The 25729-nt window shown below is 37.8% G+C and overlaps 1 protein-coding gene across 4 annotated transcripts in view; it reads right to left on the bottom strand.

Annotated features, from left to right (window-relative positions):
* The window catches only part of LOC121387410 (supervillin-like), a 220021-nt gene extending 194905 nt beyond the window's left edge, over positions 1-25116 (bottom strand). For all 4 annotated transcript variants that reach the window (XM_041518514.1, XM_041518515.1, XM_041518517.1 and 1 more), the window contains exon 1: positions 24988-25116. The gene's annotated coding sequence lies outside the window, so the exon portion shown is untranslated. The remainder of the gene's footprint in view (positions 1-24987) is intronic.
* Between the last annotated feature and the right edge of the window lie 613 nt (positions 25117-25729).

Below are 25729 nucleotides of genomic sequence, written 5' to 3'. Positions count from 1 at the left end.
AAGCTAACCTCTAATCTGATATCAAAATATAATTGTGTACGTCATGATTCTGCTATAACCACTACAAGTACACTATAAATTTATTGTGAAGCGGTATACTCTGATTTATTTTATTAAAAAAAGTTTGTTATGTTTAATGACACCACTAGAAAACACTGATATATTAATCAGTAGCTACTGGATGTCAAACATTTAGGTATTTTTGATACAGTCTTAAATGAAACCTGCTACATTTTTACATTGTCAGTCTGCAATTTACCTGTTAAAAGTACATTGTAAACTACTTTAAACACCAGCTTTAAAGGCATATTGTCACAGACCACTGACCTATTTAATGGTCTAACAAAGTACATGTATTACCTAAAACAAAAATAATTTGATTTGTCCCTAAATGTACTTTATTCAACCATCTTCATAACCACCATACTCCATTTATTAATGACATTTTGTTAAAATAATTGAATTATGGCAATAGTCCATAATTCACAAACAAATTGCCGAGAGGGATGACATGGATTTCACTCCATCATGGTTCAGTTAAGGTGATGCGATAACTAGATTTGGTTTCCAACCATTAATGCAATTTTTAATTATTATCCATTTTCAGAGAAATAAGGTCCTTAAATCCGTGACAGTATGCCTTTAAGATATAACATTACATTTTAATACATCAAAGGTTCACAATTTGAAATTTCTTAATATTAGTAGACTTTATATATTCTCACTTTATTTTTCGTCTATTACTGCAATAACTGTTTAAAAGTACATTGCAATTTTATTTTATTTTTGATTCCATGTTTTAAGATTTAACATTGATTGCATCAAAGTTTTACAATTTCTCAATATTAGTGGTGTCTGTTGCCAAGTGGTTTGACCTTTTAAACTTGTCACAATTAGTGGAATCTGCTTATAATTCCACCAACCCATACTCTTTTTATTAAACTTTTTTTTGCATTATTTGCATAAAAAATTAATTTAGAAAGATCCATCAGCTATAACTAATACATGTGAAACCAGCCTCGGTGGCGTCGTGGTTAGGCCATCGGTCTACAGGCTGGTAGGTACTGGGTTCGGATCCCAGTCAAGGCATGGGATTTTTAATCCAGATACCGACTCCAAACCCTGAGTGAGTGCTCCGCAAGGCTCAGTGGGTAGGTGTAAACCACTTGCACCGACCAGTGATCCATAACTGGTTCAACAAAGGCCATGGTTTGTGCTATCCTGCCTGTGGGAAGCGCAAATAAAAGATCCCTTTCTGCGAGTAGCCTATGTGGCGACAGCGGGTTTCCTCAAAATCTGTGTGGTCCTTAACCATATGTCTGACGCCATATAACCGTAAATAAAATGTGTTGAGTGTGTTGTTAAATAAAACATTTTTCTTTTTTTCTTTCTAATGCATGTGAATTTAATTCCACAATATCCGAACAGTATATTTGTATGACTGACTGAACCCTTTAGAATATGTCAAGTACATGATTCTTCTTGTAACGACCTTACGTGCATGAGTAATTAATTAATGCATGTAGAGATAGTCTCAAATGTCTTGTTGATTAGATCTTGAGGTGAACAGATGAAACATGTGTTACGTATCACATAACTATTACACTATATCAATAGTCATAATGACATAATGGTTATTCAAGAATTGATCGCATGGGAGGCAATTCTTTATATATACTCTTACAAAAAGGTAGGGGAACTCTAATAAGAATTTACAATTGCCAAAATTGTAAGGTATATTAGCTGTGGGGAATGGTTATATGATAATAGTGAATTAATTGGGCAAACATTACAACCGGTAGTTCAGTATTACAGTAGGTTTTATGACCACCAAAATCTTGAAGGACGATTGGGGTTAGAAGTGAAATTTGAAAGTTGACGGTTTTTTATCAGTAAATCGCAAATTCAAAGAATAAAAATGACTAAAAACAGAACAATAACAACTGTATGATCAACAGAATGAAAAAGATTGACAGGAATAATGTTCCAGTGATTAATCGACCTTCCTGGAAATTGTCAAATCGAGAATGACACCCCACACACATGTACGGACAACTGCTTGATGCACATGCAAACTATGGAATGTGTTTCGGTGTGTTGATAAACAGACTTGAATGTTCTTTACTATGATACCTGTGGACAAAATGTATGTTCGGTCTAATAGTTTATATTAACATTAATATTTCAGGTTCCACTACTTTCTTTTAAAGAGTATGTATATTATACCCACCTCCTATATTTGTACATGGGGGGTTTTCTGAGACAAAACATTCACATTGGATAACCAGTATTTCCAGACCTGTCAACCCTCCCGGATTCCGCGGGAGTCTCCCGGTATTTGATCAAATCTCCTTTTCACCTGTGTGGGAGACAGTTTCTCCTGTTAAATGACATTTTTGTAAGCATAAAAAAAAAATCGATCCTCTTTTGGCAAAATAACAGAAGGGAAGTAACTCGGCCTTTTTTTTTTTTCATTCGGAAAATGTCGACTACTTTCGGTTTCCGAGAATGTAACAGGCCGAATTGTCCCGACTGTTTAACCTTTGCCGAAGTGAGAATTGTGGGATAGCCTATTTATATTGTTAAAAAAGCACATGGAGTTTATAAAATGACGTGTTATTATAATGTTTGTTGTCATCGTAATGGCTACGAAGCGTGTTGCCGCTAATTCAACAGGTTGTGTATTGACATTCAGTGTTGCCATATAAAAAAAAAAAACTATCCAATTTAGTTCTAATAACACCTCTGAATTGTAAAATGTCTTCCTACTGGATTACATAATGCAACTATGACGAATATGAACTGCCAGACTCCCGAGTTGACAGCGATACACATGCATGTTAAAATCACATGTCACAGCAAGACAACGAAAAGACCAATTAGCTGTATAAACATACTTGTGTCAGTTAATTTTGTATGTTTGTGCGGTAAAATGTTGGTTATAAGGGTACACTTCAAGAAATTATTTTTGTACAATTAAAAAATGTTGTGTTTGACATTGACATAAAGTTACTCACGGAAATGGGTATAATTCCGGTATATTTCACACGATGTCCGTAATGAGGTTTTACTTATGATTAATGAAAATACAATGTTTATTGCATCATTATAATGATTTTAAATAAGTACCACGCTACCGTTCCTCATTATAGTAAAAACTGAATATTAATTTATAAAATTTATATAAATTTGTCTTTGGTACTTATTGTCCGAACCAAATTGTTAACAACTACAAAAAATTACTCTCCTACCTTTAATTGCCGTTAGATTTCCTCCAAAGTTTGTCCAAACACAAATCGTAAAAAACCCACTACAAATATACAGATTCCACACACGAGACTGCAACGATGTCGCCGATATTGTCTTTGCTGAGATTGCATAGGGAAAAATACATGCAGTTTTCTGCCGTCTGCCATGTTGCTTGTTTATGGAATACTCTTCAAGAGGGGTGAAAGCCTCCAAAGTATGTGACACAATTAATATGAAATCGATGATCTCTAGTGGTATCTTTAAAATAATAATAATAATAATAATAATAAAAATTAATAATATGACGTCATCACGTTTGCTTTTATATCATAACATGTTATGATGTTGTTAGATTAAGTCCTATCCTTTCACCCCTCTTGAAGAATATTCCATAAAAAGTCAAAATGGCAGCTGATACAAAATTACATGCTTTTTTCCCTATGCGCTCTCAGAGAAGTCGATATAGGTGACATGGTTATTAACTGGTATGTGGAATCTGTGTCATTGTAATGGTTTTTTCAAGATTTGTGTCTGGACACACTTTGGAGGAAATCTAACAGCAATTAAAGGTAGGAGAGTAATTTTTCGTAGTTGTTAACAATAATATTTTTTTTTTTTTTAATGCCAAGATCTAAGGTTAAGAAGTATATATGACATTATAAAGTATTCATATAACTTATTGTAATAATGTTTTTTTTAAATCTTGCGATTTTGGGTTAAATTGTGTGAATTTAAAAAATCTCCTGCATTTTGACAAAATCTCCTGCTTTTTCAACACACACCTCCTGCTTTCTCTTGACTAAAGGTTGACAGGTCTGGTATTTCTACTAACATAATTGTTATTAAACATTTAAATAACTGTTTTAGAAGTGTTTATTCACTGTATACATTGTTGGCAGGATCTATCTTAGAGGATCGAATCCATTTTGCAAGTGTCATGTAGCCCAGTGGTAAAGCGCTCGCATGATGCGTGGTCAAGTCTTGGATCGATCCTCGTCAGTGTGCTGCCCATTGTGCTATTTCTTAAACATTTCATTAAACAAATATTCCTTTCTTTTCTATTTGTGTTAAGAAGGAAGGGAAGGGAACTGTATTATCGTGCCCACATCCTTTCGGTTCAGGCACGCCCACCATGGATTCGGGGTCTGACTTCGCCAGCAACCGATTCCATTGTGTTAAGAGGTCATGTAATGGTACACCCTTAAATGGCTCTTGGGTAGGATTTAGCTCAGTGGGTAGACTGCTCATCTACAGTGATTTAATAACCCCCCTCAGCAGACCCACTGTGTTTTTCCACATCCTAACCAGTGTCCCATGACTGGCATATCAAGGGTCATGATATGATATGTTCCCTCCTGTCTGTGGGAAACTGCATATAAAAGATCCCTTGCTGCAAATGGGAAAATGTTGCAGGTTTCCAATGAAGACTGTCAGAATTATCAAATATTTGACATGATCCAATAGCCGATGATTAATTAATCAATGTGCTCTAGTGGTGTAATTAATCAATGTGCTCTAGTGGTGTAATTAATCAATGTGCTCTCGTTAAACAAAACCAACTTTTGTTGGGTGTCAAGTCAACATATAGTACTAACTGAACTTGTTTGTGTACGTATATGAACCTGAAAACAAAATACCTACATACATGAATACTTCATGTCTGAACGGCGTGTCAAGAGTTGAAAACTTAAATTCATTACGCTACTCTGGGATCACCGTTTGTCTTGCTTGTAATTACATATAACAACTATAACGGCATAATTTAACCCACAGATTGCTTTTTCATTGTTTGGTGTTCAGTGAACTTCGACCTCTATTGTGACAGAATGCTGTATTATGGGTATACTCTTAGCACATATATCTTGACAAAAACCGTTACATGTGTATATATACACAGTGTACAATGTGATGTGTAGCTTGAGATAATCCTTGGCCAGACATGTAATATTGTAATAACTGATAATCTATTATTTTAACAATACTACGGTACTAACTACATGTAGTAAGCAGCAAATGCCTTTCCCCCTGACTTTATAACAGGGCTTGAACGTAAGAATTTGTAATCCACTACATTTTTTTTTTTAACTGCTGATAGTGAAACGATCCACCAACGGCAATTTTGAGCCCTCCTACAGCAATTTGTATTTTTAAGTAGCAAATAAACATGACCGAAACATTATTTTGCTGTATGAAGTCTTTTTCAAACGTACAGAATTGTGTATACATTTTGCCATCATTAGGGAGCTTTACTGCAATGTGCTCTAGTGGTGTCGTTAAACAAAATAAACTTTAACTGTTCAGGTTTAATAATGATTTGATTTGGACGTAATCATTCCAGTGATGGTATCTCAATGATCATTCTGATACCGAAATAACAATGATTTGATCTGGAAAGGTTTCACTGAATGAATTTACATAATGCATGTTCAAACCTTGCATTAGTTGTAACAGCTGTGACATATAATTAGGATATATATACTAGTAAAATGTACATCAAAATTATTATCGTGCATCTGTTAATTTTACACACTAGCTTCCTGTATTTTGTACGCATAAATAAGCATTCTGAGTAAATTTTTTGAAGTTCAAGAATAAGGTATAAATCGCTATACACACACACACACAATATAAAAGCTGTATACAAAATTTCAACTCAGTATCTTGAGACACTGTAAAAAAAATAAAAAATCTTGAAAATAAATTTCCATGTCTCCTAGGTTCAACTTCAAGGGCCGTAACTCTGTTATAAATAGGTAACTCGCCATAAAAAAGAAAGAAAGAAAGAAATGTTTTATTTAACAACGCACTCAACACATTTTATTTATGGTTATATGGCATCAGACATATGTTTAAGGACCACACAGAATTTGAGAGGAAACCCGCTGTCACCACTACATGGGCTACTCTTTCCGATTAGCAGCAAGGGATCTTTTATTTGCGCTTCCCACAGGCAGGATAGCACAAACCATGGCCTTTGTTGAACCAGTTATGGATCACTGGTCGGTGCAAGTGGTTTACACCTACCCATTGAGCCTTGTGGAGCACTCACTCAGGGTTTGGAGTCGGTATCTGGATTAAAAAACCCATGCCTCAACTGGGATCCGAACCCAGTACCTACCAGCCTGTAGACAAATGGCCTAACCACTACGCCACCAAGGCCGGTAACTCTCCATGAAAGTCAAACCTTATATATAACAGTACGTGATAGACATATATACAAAATTTCAAATGAATATATTGAGGGACTGTGTGAAACAAATTGTAACAGCTGTGCCATATAATTAGGATATGAAGAGTTTCATCGCAAAACGCGATAAACGCCACTATACACAACCAATCCTAAAAACATTTTATTCCAAACCACCATAAACGCCAGTTTCTCTGCAATCTGCGATTTATCTTCAGACAATCGTATCGCGTTTTGCTGAAAACTGAATTTGAACTTGTGTTTGTCTATGTGTGAACAGTGTCTGAGTGGTGTTCGCACAATGGTTTTTAATATGGCGTTTATCGCGTTTTGCTATGAAACTCTTCATATATACTAATAAAATGTATATCAAAATGATTATCGTGCATCTGTTAATTTTACACACTAGCTTGCTGTATTTTGTATATGTAAATAAGCATTCTGATAATACTGCTAAAGTAATACATGTCCCCTACCAAACGCCTGGTATATCAAAGGCTGTGGTATGTACTACCCTGTCTGTGGGATGGTGCATATAAAAGATCCCTTGCTGCTAATCGAAAAGAGTAGTCCATGAAGTGGCGACATTGGGGTTTCCTCTCTCTATATCTGTGTGGTCCTTAACCATATATCTGACGCCATATAACCATAAATAAAATGTGTTGAGTGCGTTGTTAAATAAAACATTTCTTTCTTTCTTTCTCTTATGAGTGGCATTTGCAGCTTGCCCCTGTCAATTCTGAGCCTTGAGTAGGGTTCACAACTTAGAAAACCCCCCAACAATTTTTGAAGTTCAAGAGTAAGGTGTAAAGAGTAGCCCATGTAGTGGCGACAGCTGGTTTCCTCTCTCTATATCTGTGTGGTCCTTAACCATATGTCTGACGCCATATAACCATAAATAAAATGTGTTGAGTGCATTTTTAAACAAAACATTTTTCTTTCTTTCTTTCCTACTAAACCCTAACCCTAACCCAACAATTTTTGAAGTTCAAGAGTAAGGTGTAAATCACTTTGTAATAACACATGATAAAACTGTATACAACATTTCAGCTCAGTATCTTGAGGACTATGTAAAACAAATAAATCCAGAAAACAAATATTTGTATCTCTTAAGTTCAGGTGGTGAGACTTAACCCAGTGGTAAAGCACTCACTTGATGCGCAGTCGGTGTGGGATCAATGGGCCCATTGGGCTATTTCTCATTACAGCCAGTGCACCATGACTGGTATATCGAAGGCCGTGGTATGTGCTATCTTGTCAGTAGGAAAGGGCATATAAAAGATCCCTTGCTGCATTAGGAAAGATGTAGCGGGTTTTCTCTGATGACTACGAGTCAGAATTGCCAAATATGTTTGACATCCAATAGCCGATGACTCATTAATCAATGCGCTCTAGTGGTGTCGTTAAAGAAAACAAACATTTTTCTTTTTTTTTCTCTTAAGTTCAAGAGCCATAACTCTGTGAAAAATGGGGAAATCATGGGGAAAAAAAGGAGTGTAAAACAGACGGACAGACAGATGGACAGAAGGATGGAGAAATAAAACCTGTATCCTCTCTGGTTTGACTGGCAGGAATAAGCATGTCCCCACACTACTGAATTGGAGCAATTCCTCAAATTTGGGCAAAAAAATCTGATTCCTTTGCAAAAAAAAACCCCAACCTGCCCCCCTCCTCCCCCCCCCCTTACAAAAATAGGAGCCCATACACCTATGCCGGTAGAGGACTACTAGTAATTTTATCTTGAGGGGTTTGACAGAATTAATATACATAATGCAGGTTCACACCTTGTATTACTTGTAACAGCTGTGCCATATACTAGTGAAACTAACATCAATACACATACTTTGTTTTCAAATAATTTATCTTGTACTTGACCGGCCTCGGTGGCGTAGTGGTTAAGCCATCGGACTACAGGCTGGTAGGTACAGGTTCGCAGCCCGGTACCGGCTCCAACCCAGAGCGAGTTCTTAAGGGCTCAATGGGTAGGTGTAAGGCCACTACACCCTCTTCTCTCTCACTAACTACTAACCAACTAACAATTAACCTACTGTCCTGGACAGACAGCCCAGATAGCTGAGGTGTGTGCCCAGGACAGCGTGCTTGAACCTTAATTGGATATAAGCACGAAAATAAGTTGAAATGAAAATCTTGTACTTGTAGATATCACATACCAACTTCCTGCATTTTGTCCAGTTATAAATGCTGGGCCAGTTTTATAGTGGGATGATCCAGTAGCAGCCCCTACCATTTCAGTGGCAAACATCTTTTTCCAAATGTTGTGGACCTGGCCCTGGAGTTAACAAATGACTGTTGGTACAGTGAACAGTTAGCCAGATGGATGTGCTATTATGCATATCCAGTAACAGTTGATTTCTCGCTCCAGCCAGTGCACCACGACTGGTATATCAAAGGCCGTGGTAGGTGCTATCCTGTTGGTGGGATGGTGTATATAAAAGATCCTTTGCTGCTAATGGAAATGAGTAGTCCATGAAGTGTCGACAGCGGGTTTCCTCTCTCAATATCTGTGTGGTCCTTACCATATGTCCGATGCCATATAACCGTAAATAAAATGTGTTGAGTGCATTGTTAAATAAACCATTTCCTTCCTTTTCCAGTGACAGTTGTGTAACAGACAGAATCCACCACCCTCTGACTGCCCAGCCACAGAGCAGCACTGACAGGGAGCCTAACATGAACACATGTAGGACAACTTGGTTGTATCACCTGTCAAACAAAGGTCACAACTGGTTGGGGGAAGGAGATGAAAGTGTGCTTAATTAACACCAACTCGGCATGTTTTAAACTATGGTTATTTGGCGTCTAGCATGTACAAGACTTGGTCAAGAGAAAGAAGGAAAGAAAGAGAGAGAGATAGATGGAGGAGAGGGGATAAAGAAAGAAAGAGAGCAGGGGAGGAAAGGATGTGTTAGAAAGACAGAGTGAGGAGGGAGGGGAAAGAGATTGAGATTGAGAGAGAGAGAGAGAGAGAGAGAGAGAGAGAGAGAGAGAGAGAGAGAGAGAGAGAGAGAGAGAGAGAGAGGGAGGGGAGAAAGAGAGAGGCAGTGAGCAGAAAAGAGAGAGGCAGTTGAGAGGAGAGAGAGAGAGATAGAGAGAGAGAGAGAGCGAGAGAGAGAGAGAGCGAGAGATAGAGAGAGAGAGACAGACATACATGCGAGAGAAAGTGGAGAAGGAGGGAGGTGAAGGTACATGTAGCACACACACCCACACCACAGTCACACAGAAAACGGCAAAATGTGCACATGTAAATGGGTCAACGATGCACATGTTCAAAGTGTTTAGAGGCTAACACTGGGACGCTACATCAACAGACGTCTTTTGTGTCGGCTATCGGTTGCTTCCCAGGCATGTGAGGCATGTTGCGGGCAGGCAGCAATCATAGGCGCGCTGTGGGGCAACAACAAACAGTCGCGCTAGCATCTCCTCCACACAGCTGCTGTTCCCGCACACGACCGACAAATCTCTATATTCATATAATTCACAAACGCACTTTGACAGACATTATTCTAGAATCTTTGTGCATGCAGGTGTCCTTTTATGGAGAAGAGATGCGAGGCCAGCTTTTCAAAAGCACGTGTCTTGTATTTTTCAAGCCACTTTTTTTTTTAGGGACCTACCTAATTTGGTGGAGGGTGGGGGGTGGGGGGGTACGGCGAATGGTCTGAACGCCCACCAATTAAAAAACAAGAGTAAAATTGATCCGGTTATTTGATCTAAACTAGGTGGGGACGGGGGACCTGTATCTACTGTGTAGGTATGTGTATTTTCCAAGGCCAACTTTGTTAAGTGAATATCTAGTGGAGTGGGTTCTATGGTAGTAGTTCACGAGCCTCTCCCAAAGAGAAAACAAAAAGTAACCCCTTTTAATTTAAAAGATGTCTCGCTTTTTTCTTTTCTTTTTTAGTCTAGGCTGAGGAGAAGACCCTGTATATGACCGATCGGCTAAGTTCTTGAGTTAACCATAAGTCCCACTCCGCATCAGCCCCCAACCCCCCTTCCCCTTCCTCAATATGCGTTGGCAATCGGTTGTGAATTTCATAGTTCCATATTCGTCCGCGCAGTGGCACGCATGACCTGGTTATATTCAAGGGTCATGATATGTGGCTAATCCTGTCTGGTGGGATGGTGGCATATAAAAGTTCCTCTTGCTACTAATGGGAAAATGTAGGGGGCGGGTTTCGTCTCTAAAACTATGATGTCAAACTTACCAAATGTTTGGATCCCATATAGATGATTGATTAATAAATTAATGTGTTCTAGTAGTGTTGTTAAACAAAACACAAACTTGAACAATATTAAAAGTGACTTTTTTGAGACAACTGACTGTGTACAGTTGCTAGCAAGTATATAATACTTATATGATTGCTACCAAATATCATACAACGATACCCATGAAGGACAGGTTCGCTGCACCAGTCACATAGCATTATGTGTACTCTGTGCGTGTATTTAACACTCTGTAGTTCTTATTTGATGTCAAAATTGAAAACCAATTAACTGCAAGAAAGAGATCACAACAAGGCATCGTGGAATGGAGTAACATCAATGTGTACTCTGCTCAGTTTGAAGCCGGGTAAATACTTCATTGAATATTATTCTAATTAAGCCGCCCATCCTATGTGTTACTAATGGACAGGTGTGGAGCTGGCATCGTTAGTAATGTAGGGACACACCTGCTCGTAGGCTAGGTAGCAGCTAGGAAGTCTGGTTACAATTTTATGAATTTAACGTTATTAACACAATAATTACGCACCACTTACTCATATATCTGCTTTTTTTCTTCCATAAAAGTCATATAAAAGCTAAATGGATGGGGAAAGAAATTAAAGCAGGGAATGTGAGGGGGGAATACAATTGGAGAGGGATTGGGATAAAGGATGGAAGAGGAGGGAAAAGAAGATGGATGATAAGGGAAAGAACAAAAAGACAACCTGTAGCATGTACGTAGAAAGATAAAGTTGTTATTGTTTGAACGACACCACTAGAGCAAATTGATATGGATTAATCAAATACAGCCCACTGGATGTGTCAAATCATTTGGTAATATATGACAGATAGCCGCCTTAGGGCAGAGAAAACGGCCGCTACATTTTCGGCATAGTAGGGTCAAAGAGATCTTTTATAAGCATCCATTACAAGACAGGATAGGCAGCATACCATTAGGCCTTAAGTTATACGGGCAGTCGTGGTGCCACTGGCTGCGATGAATAAACAGCCCAATTGGGCATCAGGAGCAGCACTGTATCACTGGCTATGTATGGTTGAAGTCAATTTCAGTTTCAACAAATAGTTGCAAATCCTCCACATATACTTGGAAATGTGAAAACCGCCAAGCAAATTGGAAACACCACAAGTAATACATTTGTAGCCTGGTGCCCACCGTACCCAAACAACTCATCTGAAGAAGCTCTAATGTCAGTGTCATATTTCAGTGGTTGAAAAATTCAGGCTACGGTAAACACCTGGACAGTGATATTGTTATTACGGTGCTGAAAATGCAGTATGATGTAAGTTCAAATATGACACAAACGGTGAATGTGATGAGAAGATTCAGTCGGCATACGTTGACGGCTTCATGTCAGAGACGGTCACTCCAACATGCATTTCAAGCACATGTACACATAACAGGGTTGAAATAACAGTAAACTGTGTTTTTAACCCGGTGATGCATCATTGGTTATATGTCATATTCACTGGGGCCTGTTCCAGAAAGAAATACATGAAGAAAAAAAGTTGATCAGGGCTAGATCTGGCACTCGTCAAATTCGCCAACTGCGAATTTCCAAAACAAATGGCAAATTTTATTTTAATTTGGCGAATTAATTTCATGTAATAATTGAAATTTTGTTACAAATTAACAGGGTTTCTGCAATTTTTGAAGTTTACTAAATAATTTGTGGAAATTTTCTGTGGACCCATAGTTAGCCTGGTTGATGTTCCTAATAGCCTACTAGTACGCTACTCACCACTCAGAAACTAGAAAAAGTAAAGTTTGTTTTATTTAACGACGCCACTAGAGCACATTGATTTTTAATCTTATCATCGGCTATTGGACGTCAAACATATGGTCATTCTGACACTGTTTTTAGAGGAAACCCGCTGTCGCCACATAGGCTACTCTTCTTTACGACAGGCAGCAAGGGATCTTTTATTTGCGCTTCCCACAGGCAGGATAGCACAAACCATGGCCTTTGCTGAACCAGTTATGGATCACTGGTCGGTGCAAGTGGTTTTACACCTACCCATTGAGCCTCGCGGAGCACTCACTCAGGGTTTGGAGTCGGTATCTGGATTAAAAATCCCATGCCTCGACTGGGATCCGAACCCAGTACCTACCAGCCTGTAGACCGATGGCCTGCCACGACGCCACCGAGGCCGGTCAGAAACTAGAAAGTATTTACTTTTCCATGAACAGTTATTTGACAGTGTTCACTGACGAGTCCGTTATTTTGTTTAACGACATCACTAGAGAACATTGATTAACGAATCATCAGCAATTGCTAGTACATGTATTGGATGTCAAACATAGTTTATAGACGATACCTGCTACAGCGTTTCATTAGCAGCAAAGGACTTCAAAATCTTTTCAAGACAATGGAGTCTACATCTACTCACAGCCTTAATAGTTTGTTAATTTTACTTTAAACTTAATAATTAAGACTGTAATAATCATGAGTCTACATCTACTCACAGCCCCAATAGTTTGTTAATTTTATTTTAAACTTAATAATTAAGACTGTAATAATCATGAGTCTACATCTACTCACAGCCCCAATAGTTTGTTAATTTTACTTTAAACTTAATAATTAAGACTGTAATAATCATGAGTCTACATCTACTCACAGCCCCAATAGTTTGTTAATTTTACTTTGAACTTAATAATTAAGACTGTAATAATCATGAGTCTACATCTACTCACAGCCCCAATAGTTTGTTAATTTTATTTTGAACTTAATAATTAAGACTGTAATAATCATGAGTCTACATCTACTCACAGCCCCAATAGTTAGTTAATTTTATTTTGAACTTAATAATTAAGACTGTAATAATCATGAGTCTACATCTACTCACAGCCCCAATAGTTAGTTAATTTTATTTTGAACTTAATAATTAAGACTGTAATAATCATGAGTCTACATCTACTCACAGCCCCAATAGTTTGTTAATTTTACTTTGAACTTAATAATTAAGACTGTAATAATCATGAGTCTACATCTACTCACAGCCCCAATAGTTTGTTAATTTTATTTTGAACTTAATAATTAAGACTGTAATAATCATGAGTCTACATCTACTCACAGCCCCAATAGTTAGTTAATTTTATTTTGAACTTAATAATTAAGACTGTAATAATCATGAGTCTACATCTACTCACAGCCCCAATAGTTTGTTAATTTTACTTTAAACTTAATAATTAAGACTGTAATAATCATGAGTCTATATCTACTCACAGCCTCAATAGTTTGTTAATTTTATTTTAAACTTAATAATTAAGACTGTAATAATCATGTGACTGAGAACAAACCTAATTTGATTAAAATGCCACATATTTTATTGGAAAAAAAAAAAAAAACCTCTATGACATTACAGACATAATTTATCTTTCATTTGTTTGGAGGATAGGCCATTTTTAATCAAAGCTCTGACTCAGAGGTAGTGTTGGTTTTATTTATAACACTGATTTATGAATCATCAGCCATTGGTTTGGTTTGGTTTTGTTTACCAACATCGCCAGAAAACACTGACTAATGAATCATAAGTTATTGGTTTGGTTTGTTTAAAGACACCACTAGAGCATATTGATTAATGAATCACCAGCCATTAGATGTCAAATAATTTATAATTGTGTCTGTTTTTATAGCAAACCTGCTACATTTTTTCATTAGCTGCAACAGGATCTTTTATTTCAATTTAACTTCTTTTTTTGTCCTTATATCTAATCAAGGTTCAAGTACGCTGTTCTGGGCACACACCTCAGCTATATGGACTGTCTGTCTTGGACAGTGGGTTAGTGGTTAGTTGTTAGTGAAAGAGAAGAGGGATCTTTTATTTCAATTTAAATTCAACTTATTTTTTTGTCCTTATATCCAATCAAGGTTCAAGTACGCTGTCCTGAGCACAAACATCAGCTATCTGGACTGTCTGTCTTGGACAGTGGGTTAGTGGTTAGTGGTTAGTGAACACTGAAAGAGAAGAGGGTGTAGTGGTCTTACACCTACCCACTGAGTCATTAAAGCTCGCTCTGGGTGGGAGCCGGTACCGGGCTACAAACCCAGTACCTACCAGCCAAATGTCACCGAGGCTGGTATATTTTATATGTGGATGGGAGTGTTAGTGATCACTCACCTTTCCTAGTGAAGAACGATACAAATATTACAGGTAGCTAGAGTTTCAAATGCACTGGGGTGCATTAAACCAACATTCTTAAAGTTACTATTCTCAACACTATATAATACAGACATTTCGTGTATGTATGCCCACAAAAAACTGTCAAGTCAAATGTCGGAAATTAACGTGCTTATATCAAATGAATGTTCAAGCACATGACATTTCATCCATAACAGTCCCTTTATAAGGTGCAATCTCTGATAGCTAAACTACAAAAAAACATTTCACTTGAATAAATGAAATGTTCAGCTAAGCTCTTTTTCTCCCCATGCAGCATTGCATGTAAAGAAACACTAAATGCTGGCCAAGAAAGAGACAGACCAAGTGAAAAAGTATTTTTTTATCTCCTCAAAAGTCTTGGTTAATTCTGCTTCAGTGATTCCATTGTTAACTAAACTCCGGCAATTACTGCTCATCTGTTGGAGATAAAGAGTCAGTGAATGTATACAGTGACAATATAGATAGACACAAACTCAGACGCACAGAATTGTGTACTTAGTATACAAAGATGAGACCATTTCATTCAATACTCAGCAATACATGTATATAGTAACAGCAAGTATTAATAATGACTGCAACCAAAAATCCTTATTCACAAGTGTCAGTTAGTGAATTTTGTTAATTTTTATATATTTAGTCTTTGGCCTATGAAACATATGTTGTCCTTCAATTCAACACATTTAATAATTTTCAAGAAAAAGTCTCTATATATCTAAAAATTGGCTACACCAAACTTCCCTCCAGTGTGAGTCCTATATTCAGTCCCACATTACTGACCTTCAGTCCCACATCACTGACCTTCAGTCCCACATGACTGACCTTCAGCCCCACATTACTGACCTTCAGTCCCACATTACTGACCTTCAGTCCCACATTACCGACACCCAGTCCCACATTACCGACCTTCAGTCCCACATTACCGACCTTCAGTCCCACATTACTGACATTCAGACCCACATCACTGACCTTCAGACCCACATTACTGACCTTCAGTCCCACATTACTGACCTTCAGTCCCACATTACTGATATTCAGCCCCACATCATTGGCATTCAGTCCCACATCACTGACATTCAGTCCCATATTACTGACATTCAGACCCACATTACTGACCTTCAGTCTCACATCAATGACCTTCAGTCCCACATTACTGACATTCAGTGCCACATGACTGACCTTCAGTCCCACATCAATGACATTCAGATCAACATTACTGACATTCAGTCTCACATCAGACATTCAGTCCCACATTACTGACATTCATTCTCACATTACTGACATTCAGTCCCACATTACTGACATTCAGTTGTATATTACCAGTATTGGTCATTAGTAACACCAACAACAGTTTCGCCAAAGCGCATCGATGCTCTTTGAACTAAAAGTGAATAGAACTAGAAGCTGATCATGACATCTTTGCTATACTGGCAGTGAAAGCATATCGAAGTGCTTTGGAACATGCTACATCAAATACGATTCTCACATAACAGGAGGGATCTGTTGTTTTCATACGACATCATGTAATTTATCTGCCTTTTTCCTTCCATATGACGTCATCCAGTTTTCCTTTACCTTTAAAGTACAATAGTAACCTGCAAAATGGAGGATGTGAATGGCCTGTATCACTTTCATACAACGTTACGTCATAAATAAAACTGAACTGAAATGGGTTCAAAGCGCTTTGAAGCGAATTTGGTGTAGCAACTGGAAGTATAACCGCATTGAAGAAGGAAATGTGTTATTTAACAATGCACTCAACACAAATAACCACATTGAAGCCCATCAATGTGCTTTGGGTGTTTGGTGTAGTACCAACATTACGCATGTGTAACTACATACATTTACAACACCTGTGTTTAATATAAGGCGATCAATTTACCACTGTTCTAAAAACTTCCAGTTAAGTGTGGAGTGGTTGTGATCACTTGCCTTTCCTGGCAAAGACTGCCTTACTGATATTCAATCCCACATTGGTAATTACTGATATTCAATCCCACATCTTGGTTATACAAATATGTAGTTGTGAATTAAATTTGGTCTACAACAACATGATGCGTTCACTCATTGCTTTCAACAGTATATAATATTTATGAATGTAACAATACATGACAGGGTGTTCGTTATCTCTGATGATACTTATATGTAATTTAGTACACAATTTGAAACATGACTTCAGCAGAATTAAATGTCTTTCCTAGTATAAAGTTTTCCGGTGCATTAGGATGAACATCCATGTACGTGAAACTACAAACCAAGTTTCATTCAAGACCGGGGACTTTGTTTTGCAAGAAACTGATCATGTAAATGTGAAACCTGTTGTGTTAAACTTGAAGAGAAAAGTAATACCTGCCGTATATCTTTCCTTTTAACTTGGTAAAGGTGAGACAAAACATAGGTGGCCATAGTATTTACCGAGGTATATAACTGTAAGCATAATACAGTGAAACCCCTCTAAACCGGACACCCTCCAGACCAAGTATAATGTCCAGTTTTAAGAGGTATCTGGTTTAGAGAGGTTAAGTTCTGTACTGATTTTTAAAAATGGACCATGAAAAATGTCCGGGTTTGGGGGAATTCCGGTTTACAGAGGGTCCGGTTTTGAAAGATTTCACTGTACATGTAGGTGTAGCCACGGCATACCATTGTCTGCCACAGCAGTGTTTCTGGCAGAAAGATATTTTTGGGTATGGCGTTATGGAATTGAATTCATGCAACCACAGAAAGAAAATGGTTAAGTTTAGGGTTAGAGTGATTAATTTTGTCTGCAAATATGTTTGGGTAGTGCATGGGGACCTTACCCGTTTTATCCTCTGGCAGAAACCCTGCACTGACTAATGAACACAGGCCGTGTGATTTAAAATAGGCATTGTGATTTAAAAAAGAAGAAGTTTGTTTTGTTTAACGACACCACTAGAGCACATTGATATATTAATCATCGGCTATTGGATATCAAACATTTGATAATTCTGACATAGTCTTAGAGAAGAATTTTTTTTCCATTAGTAGCAAGGTATCTTTTATATATGCACCATCCCACACAGGACAGCACATACCAGTCGCAGTACATTGGCTGGAATGGGAAATAGCCCAACAGGCTCACCAACAGGAATCGATCCTAAACCGACTGCGCCTAAGTTAAGAATGAAACAGAACAGTAATACTTGGATTTCAACTTCGTGATTTAACAATAATATTTATTTCTGTTAGTATTTAACAGTTGGGATTGATCAGCCGGCATAGCGAGAGTACTTCTGTAGGCGGGCGATTTTTCATAATTATTTTAGCCTAGGTGAGCTGTTTTTAGCCCACCTGCATGGTTGGCACTTTACGTGGGCTATGGCGGGAGAGCTTTAAAATACAAGGCCTGTGAACACACTATATATCATTATAGACCGATACCAGTTTCTGGTGTTGAGCAATTCAACACTGGGTCATTATTGCGAGATCATTCCTTTTATGACGAGACAACCCTGACACCAGATCAAATGATCATAGCAGTCAGATGGTTTATTACCTGGATGCAATCTCTGATACCTACACCACTGATGAGTTTCACTTCACTGACCACCAATAGCTCAACCGTTAAAAAGCTCTTTCAACTCTTCAACATTGCATGTAAAGAAACACTTAGGGCTGGTCAAGTCTCGGCCAACAAGGAGACACATGACAAGTGCAAAAAATGTAGGTTTTTTTTTATCTCTTTAAAAATATTTGTTACAACTGCTTCAGTGATTCCATTCTTAACTAAACTCGAGCAATCTGTTATTTATAACAGCTGGTAAATACACAATAATTACAAATATAACATACACGTATACACACAGGGCTCGAAACTTGCCAAAAAATATGGTGGCCCAACAAACAATAATGGATGTTGGCAAATTAAGGTAAGCGAACAATGAACAACGAGCAAGATTTTAATGTGGAATAAATATATGCAATACAAATTTTAATAGTGGCTCATATGTTATAGCTCTAAAGAAGATATTATTTGGGCGACTAACACCATTATTTTTTAATATTTAAGCTGCCCAAACGGGACATTGGTCGCATTTGGCAAATGCGACCTGGCCACAGGCCGTTTCGAGCCCTGAAACATACTAATTTGAATTTTGATACATAACATACAGGTATGTTGTTAGTGATAAACAATATTAAACAAGGTTTCTAGATTATGATAGCTCCTCTCCCATGGCTAGTAATATTAACTGTTGGGCTATAGTAAATAACTACTATTGTCATACCCCATGGCTAGTGAAAAAATGTTGTCAAATGCTGAATTCAAGACTATTTTGTAAATATGAATGTCCTGTCCACCCCCCACCCCCAAATCTAAGGTTTTTTACCCTCTATCGCGCTCTTTAGGTGACATATTCGATTATTACTATACAGTAAAGTTGTATTTACTTGAAGTAAGGCTAGTGAATTTTTAATTGTGGCTAGTAAATTTTAAAAATCACTGATCCCACGGCTAGTGTATTATTATTTTTTTTAAATCAAGACTCAGTGATTAACACAGTAATTATTTATATATATACATGTATATAAAGCTACTGTCACACCGTGCCGGATAGCGTTAATGGGTGTCCGACGGAGAGCAAAATTTTCAATCCGTTCTCCTCCGTTCCCCGTCCTTTTGTCATTCGGCGAATGTGTTCCTTGTCAGGCAAGGTCCGGCGAGGTCCGTTCAATCCGGCAGAAAGTTTTGTGCATGCACAAAACTTGGAACGGACTCCACCGGGCAAAGGCGTCCGCCGGTTGTACGGTTGTTGTGCGCTGGGCATGCGTTTTGTTCGGAACTTGTGTGTTCCTCGTCCTGTACCTGTCAGTTCGCATTCGTTGATATCCGGTGGACGTGACTCGCTTGCCTGGAACCATTTCACCATGTATTCTTATCACAATATTAGTTGTAATCCATGTAAACATGCATAGCACTTTGTTTGCCGTTTGGCAGTAATGCTAATATGAATAGTTAAAAATTTGTTTTGTTTAACGACACCACTAGAGCACATTGATTGGGGACCTGGCAGCCTTCCTCTGTGCCTTGGCCTTGCCCTTGGACATCTTGGAGAGAGGTGTTGAGCCAACTGGAGCCTGATGATACGTGCGCCCTGTGTTAATACCAATACCAATACCAAAAGAGTTAACGTGCACATTCAGGCAAGCTGTTGTAGCGCACGCCTGTCTTGGGCACAAGAGCCGGCCGAGTGAAGAAGGGAACGTCTGCACTGGCAGGTGCAAGGGAGCACCAGCAGTCCAATCGAGGTTGGTAACAGGCGGGAGGTCATATGGTGCGATGTAATTTGGAATATCCCATAGGATTAAGCCAAAGAGAATTGGTGCACATTTTAATGAAGGAAATTTGGTGCAATTTTGATGGTCATTCAAATGTGAAAGGTAGAGAGCTACATATAGGTTTTGATTTTAGTAGGCCGAAAGTAACTCGTTATTAAGACCTCGTTGATGCTGGGGTGTCTCCCTAGGTTGCCCGTACAGCCCTTAGAAAGGGCCTGATCTCTTCTGATTGTGGCATGACAACCCAGGGGAGACTCGAGCAATTGTGTATATATCACACGAGGCGAAGGCGGTTGTTGGTGCTTGAGGTTTGCCGCTGGTTGTTTTGTTTTCCTTTTCCTATTCCAAGTGCCCAAGAAGTCATACCAGCAGCAAGGACTTTGGGGGATGGATGGAGGAGGCCTGTATTCTTTTGTCCAGCTTCCTCTGGGTGCAGTGTTCAATTCACCGGACTATTTATACCCGTTTTGTCCGTCACGTGACCTGTACAAATACGTTCGATGAACATTTTGTCAGTTTCTCATGCGTTCCGCTTTCGTTTTGACCGGATCTTGTCCGTTACTCGTACGGTAATGTCTGTTACAGTGGCCGGTAATTGTCATGTACTTGTCCGGTGATTGTGCGTTTTATCCGCTAAATATCGGGTGTTCTTCCTTTCGAAGGGTCTCGAGCAGCAACGGAGACAACTTTCACCACCAGATAAAAAAAAATTGCTCCGTCAGACGTCCGTTAACGCTATCCGGCAAGGTGTGACAGTAGCTTAACATACATGTATGTAAACATATATTTGTACTACTACATGCAGGCCTCAAATTTGGCAAATCAGAAGGCAAGGCCATTTGACTTAAGACTGATCGTGTTCGAGTATGATGGCCAGTCAGTAACATGCAAAATAATTTTCATTGGGCCATATATGACTAGGTCACATGACCGCCATTAAATTCGAGCCCTGCTACTATATTGACATACAGGTACATGTATATATACCTGGATGAAAAAGCTGATTTACAAAAACTGCTAAAATATTATGATCAATCACAATTATCAACATTGCTTGGGAAAGTAGGTTTAAGTCAGAGTATGTGTTTAAAATATTTCTTACAAAATCAATGGAAAAGGCCTAGTCAGTGTTTCTGCCAGAAAGAAATTTTTGGGTATGGCGCTATGGAACTGAATGCAACCACAGTCAAAGGGGGGGGGGGGGGTGTCTCTCCAGAAAGAAACTGGGTTAATTTTAGGGTTAGGGTTAAGCAAATCATACAGTAATGATAACAGTAATTAATTTTGTCTAAAGGTTAACTTGCAAAAAAAATAATCTGCAAAACCTTTTGGGTATGGTGCCATGCCTGTTTTACATTATGTCACAAACCCTGCAGTTAATTGTGCCCAATCCATTATTTTTTAAAAAGATATAAAATGTTTCAATCAATACAAAATGAAAAATTACTTATATATGCTGACATAGTATTACATGTATGTAAAAAATGTTGGTTAAAACTATGAAAACTGAAGGTAACTTATGTATACTTGCAGTCAGTCAATAGCAAATGATGCAACAGCTGTTCTGGTATGAGTCACCTAAAGAGTGAAATGGCCACTGTGTCAATGTATCTTTAAATGATCAGGTGTCTAAAAATTACAAGAATGATAATTTTGTGCATGCATTGCTCGCGCAAATCTAATTTTGCTTAAATAATTTTTTTATTCCAGTAAAAATATTTAGGGCACCAAGGAAAGAAATGTTTTATTTAACGATGCACTCAACACATTTTATTTATGGTTACTGTATATATGGCGTTGGAACACACAGATATTAAGAGAGGAAACCTGCTGTCGCCACTCCATGGGCTACTCTTTTCACTTTTATACGCACTATTCCACAGACAGGATAGTACATACCACGGCCTTTGTTACACCAGTTGTGGATCACTGGCTGGAATGAGAAATAGCCCAATGAGCCCACCAATGGGAATCAATCCGAGATCGATCGCACATCAGGCGAGCGCTGTACCACTGGGCTACATCCTGCCCCTTGGACATAATGGGGTACACAAAAAGTAAAATGAGTTACCTGAATTTTCAGTTATGATCAAAGGTCTGGTAAATCAACTATTTCAAGTATTTGAATTTTTATATGAAAATCAACTTACGTTTTATGTTTTTGTTGCAAGATTAGCTGGCCTGCTTTACTAATGAATGCAATAACAGAGCCTTGTTGGAGACTACTATTTCATACTAAATACATTTTCTTGTTTAGATTAATACAGTGTCTGTATATCGAATGTGTTTGCAGTTGTATACTAATGTTTGTAGCACTCAGTTTTTACTTTAATTTGTGATATACATTTTTTCGTACGTACAAAATTATTGGGTGGTAAATTCCAGTTTGGGCTACTACAAGCATCAGGACAACAACAAACACCTTGTAAATACAGACACGCAGTTTAAATTTAAAAATGCCTTTAATTTGTATGTTACGTCATCGAAAAAGGCTCTGTTGGTCGGAAAGATTTTACAATGGTTGTAAGCTAAGGCCTGTCCCTTTAAGAGGAATATGTACACTATATGCCATAACAATGCTATTTATCATGTTATTATGTCATGGCATTGACAGTTAGCTACTTGATATAGATCTGTTTATAAAGACATTCTCATACATCATGTACATACCAGTATATACTATACGTGTTATATACGTATGACTGTTTTAATATCTGACAATGACATATAGTGCATAACCTTCAGTGGTGGAACTAGGGTTTGATCAATGAGGGGAGTGGTGTCAGCACTTTTTAACTGTATTTGAAATAGTGAATTTTCCAAACACAATTCATGACAGCAAACTACTCTAAGTCTTGAATCTTGACCTGACATTAGCTCAGGCCTCTCAGAATTGACAGTTTGGCTAAACCATTCATGGGTTACATAAAACACACCACCAGTACATGTAACCCATTTCATTTTGCCTAATCCAGCACAACAAAATGTGCGATACCTTCAATCAAACACACAAACAAAATATGTGTGTGTAATGAGTTACCCAAACAGTTTAACTAATTTAAGCAATTTTTTTTTTTTAATTATAAAATTATAAAATAAAAAAATCATGATCCCTGATTTTTTGCAATCAGCAAACTAGATTTGGAATACCTTGTTTGAGTTCATTTTTTTAACAATAATAATAATTCTTTTAAAAATTCATACCTACTCTAGTTTTTTAAAGGATGAAACCTGAAACACACATATTTTTTTAGAACCAAGTATGTACATGAATAATTTTATAAAATTTAATACTTTAAAAAAAAAAGTTTGTTTGGGGAGGGCATGGTCCCTGTGCCCCACCCCTCACTATGGCAATGCAATGGTGTCATTAGATTTATAAGAAAACAACCCCTGCAATAATTGCCCGTGTGGCAATCAGCAATGTCATGGAGATTGCTGCAGACATTATAATTCTCCACAACACTTTTTTGCAGCGCCACTGTGTACCATATATTCACATTTTTTATCCATGGCATGTTTTTTGCTGTCAGTGTTTCTGCCAAAAAGAAATTTTTGCGTATGGCACTATGGAATTAAATGCAACCACAGTCAATAGGGAGTATGGGGGGCCTCCTTTAGAAAGAAAATGTGTTAAGTTTGAGTTAGGGTTAAGAAAATCAGAACAATTAATTTTGTCAAAAGGTTAACTTAAAAAACAAATCTGCAGGAAGTTTTGGGTATGGCGCCATACCCGTTTTACCCTCTGGCAGAAAAACCCTGGCTGTGAACATTTTCTTAAGTACTGGGGTTGAATTTAAAGAAATGTTGATCTAATGACACCCCAGCACATTTTAAACTATTAAAAAGAATGTATTTAGGCTAAAATAATGCTCAGGTTTTTTTGTTTGCTTTTTAGTCAGGATACAATAAACAAATAATATATGTGTTTGTACAGTGTATGGTTTGTTCCAGTTAAGACAGAAATGGCATTCATATTTACTAAAAAGGACAGTTTGTCATATTATTTATTTCATCTGCAGCCCAGTAGTTTAGGAATGACAGCCTGTTTACTGAATAGTAGAGTCTTGAGTTGTTTTCTTATTAAAAGTTACACTATTACAATTTATATTATAATACATGCACGTTACGTGTCAGGCTCATGAGTAGCCATGGTACTGGTAGACTACAATCACAAATATATATATGTACTTTACATATATGTATATATATGTGTTTGTGTGTGCACATGTCAGTAACAGAGGAGTGGGGCACTGCCAACCCATCCCAACTCTGAAGATAATGCATTGTCCTCAACCCCCATTTAAAAATCAATTAATATATTGCTCCCAGCCCTCAACTTCACACACACACACCACCACCAGCTGCTGTCATTTCCTGATGTCACAGGTAACTTCATTTTCTTTGACAAAAGCAAAATTGGACAAGTTGGTAATAGAAACCAAAAATAAATAATTAAATTAACTGATTAGAAATAGAATGATGTAACCATATCATGTGCGTCTCTCTTCCTCGATAATAATGCTGCAGTACCACGACTTTCGGTGCGCCAACGATTTTTACTTAACTGTTTTACATTTACGCCAAATAAATTATTGATATCATATCTCTTTAAGCATTTCCCGCATCATTAAGACAATCGCTGTACATTTTATGCTACAAAACCAAACCCGATTGACAAAAGCTGATTTAAGCAAACCGCTGACCATCAATGTCAACTGCCAGGTCACGTTAACTTCGTGTTGTTCGTCAAAGATGACCAGTCAGACAGTGACTGAGTCACGCAGATTAAAACAACTGTAAACTAATTAATACCGGCAGACGTCATCCATAATGTCTAAAATATGTACCTCATGCTCTGTTCTTCTATCACCTTTCAATCCCAATTGCATACGTGAATCAGTCTTTCGCAATAAATTGGTTATATTGCCAACAAAAACAACAACACGGCTGAACGTTCGAATTTTACCTCCCACCAGACAACACTTTTCTAACCTCCACAAAAGAAGAGTCAATATTGAAAACAAAAGTAAGTCAGGCTGTAAAGAGTTATCCTCTCTTTCAGTGCGGCGGACTACAAACGCTACAGTTCACACGTTTCAAGTACTGTTATATTATACGTTTCATTAAACTTAATTAATAATAGAAATGCGTTAGAAGGCAATTTTGGTAATACACACAACTGATTACTTGGAACTTTACTGTCGGTACCCATGAAAAACTTAACATATGATACCATGTTCATGGCCGTAGCTATGATTTTTTGTTTGGGGGAGGGGGGGGGGGGGCAACTGAGTAGTTAATAGTCTAGAACTCCTTAAACTGTTAAGACGAGAATTTTCTTTAAGTTTCTATAATGCTTTCCGGATTTTTTTCTGACCCCCCCCCCCCCCCCACACACACACACACACTCTAGCTACGGCCCTGATGTTATTGTTTGTCAGCCCCAGTACTCCGTAAGAAGGAAGGAAATGTTTTATTTAACGACGCACTCCACACATTTTATTTACGGTTATATGGCGTCAGACATATGGTTATGGACCACACAGATATTAAGAGAGAAAACCCGCTGTCGCCACTTCATGGGCTACT

Source organism: Gigantopelta aegis, chromosome 13 (genome assembly GCF_016097555.1).
Source record: "Gigantopelta aegis isolate Gae_Host chromosome 13, Gae_host_genome, whole genome shotgun sequence".
Taxonomy (NCBI): Eukaryota; Metazoa; Mollusca; class Gastropoda; order Neomphalida; family Peltospiridae; genus Gigantopelta; species Gigantopelta aegis.
This window is presented reverse-complemented; position numbering and strand designations above follow the sequence as displayed.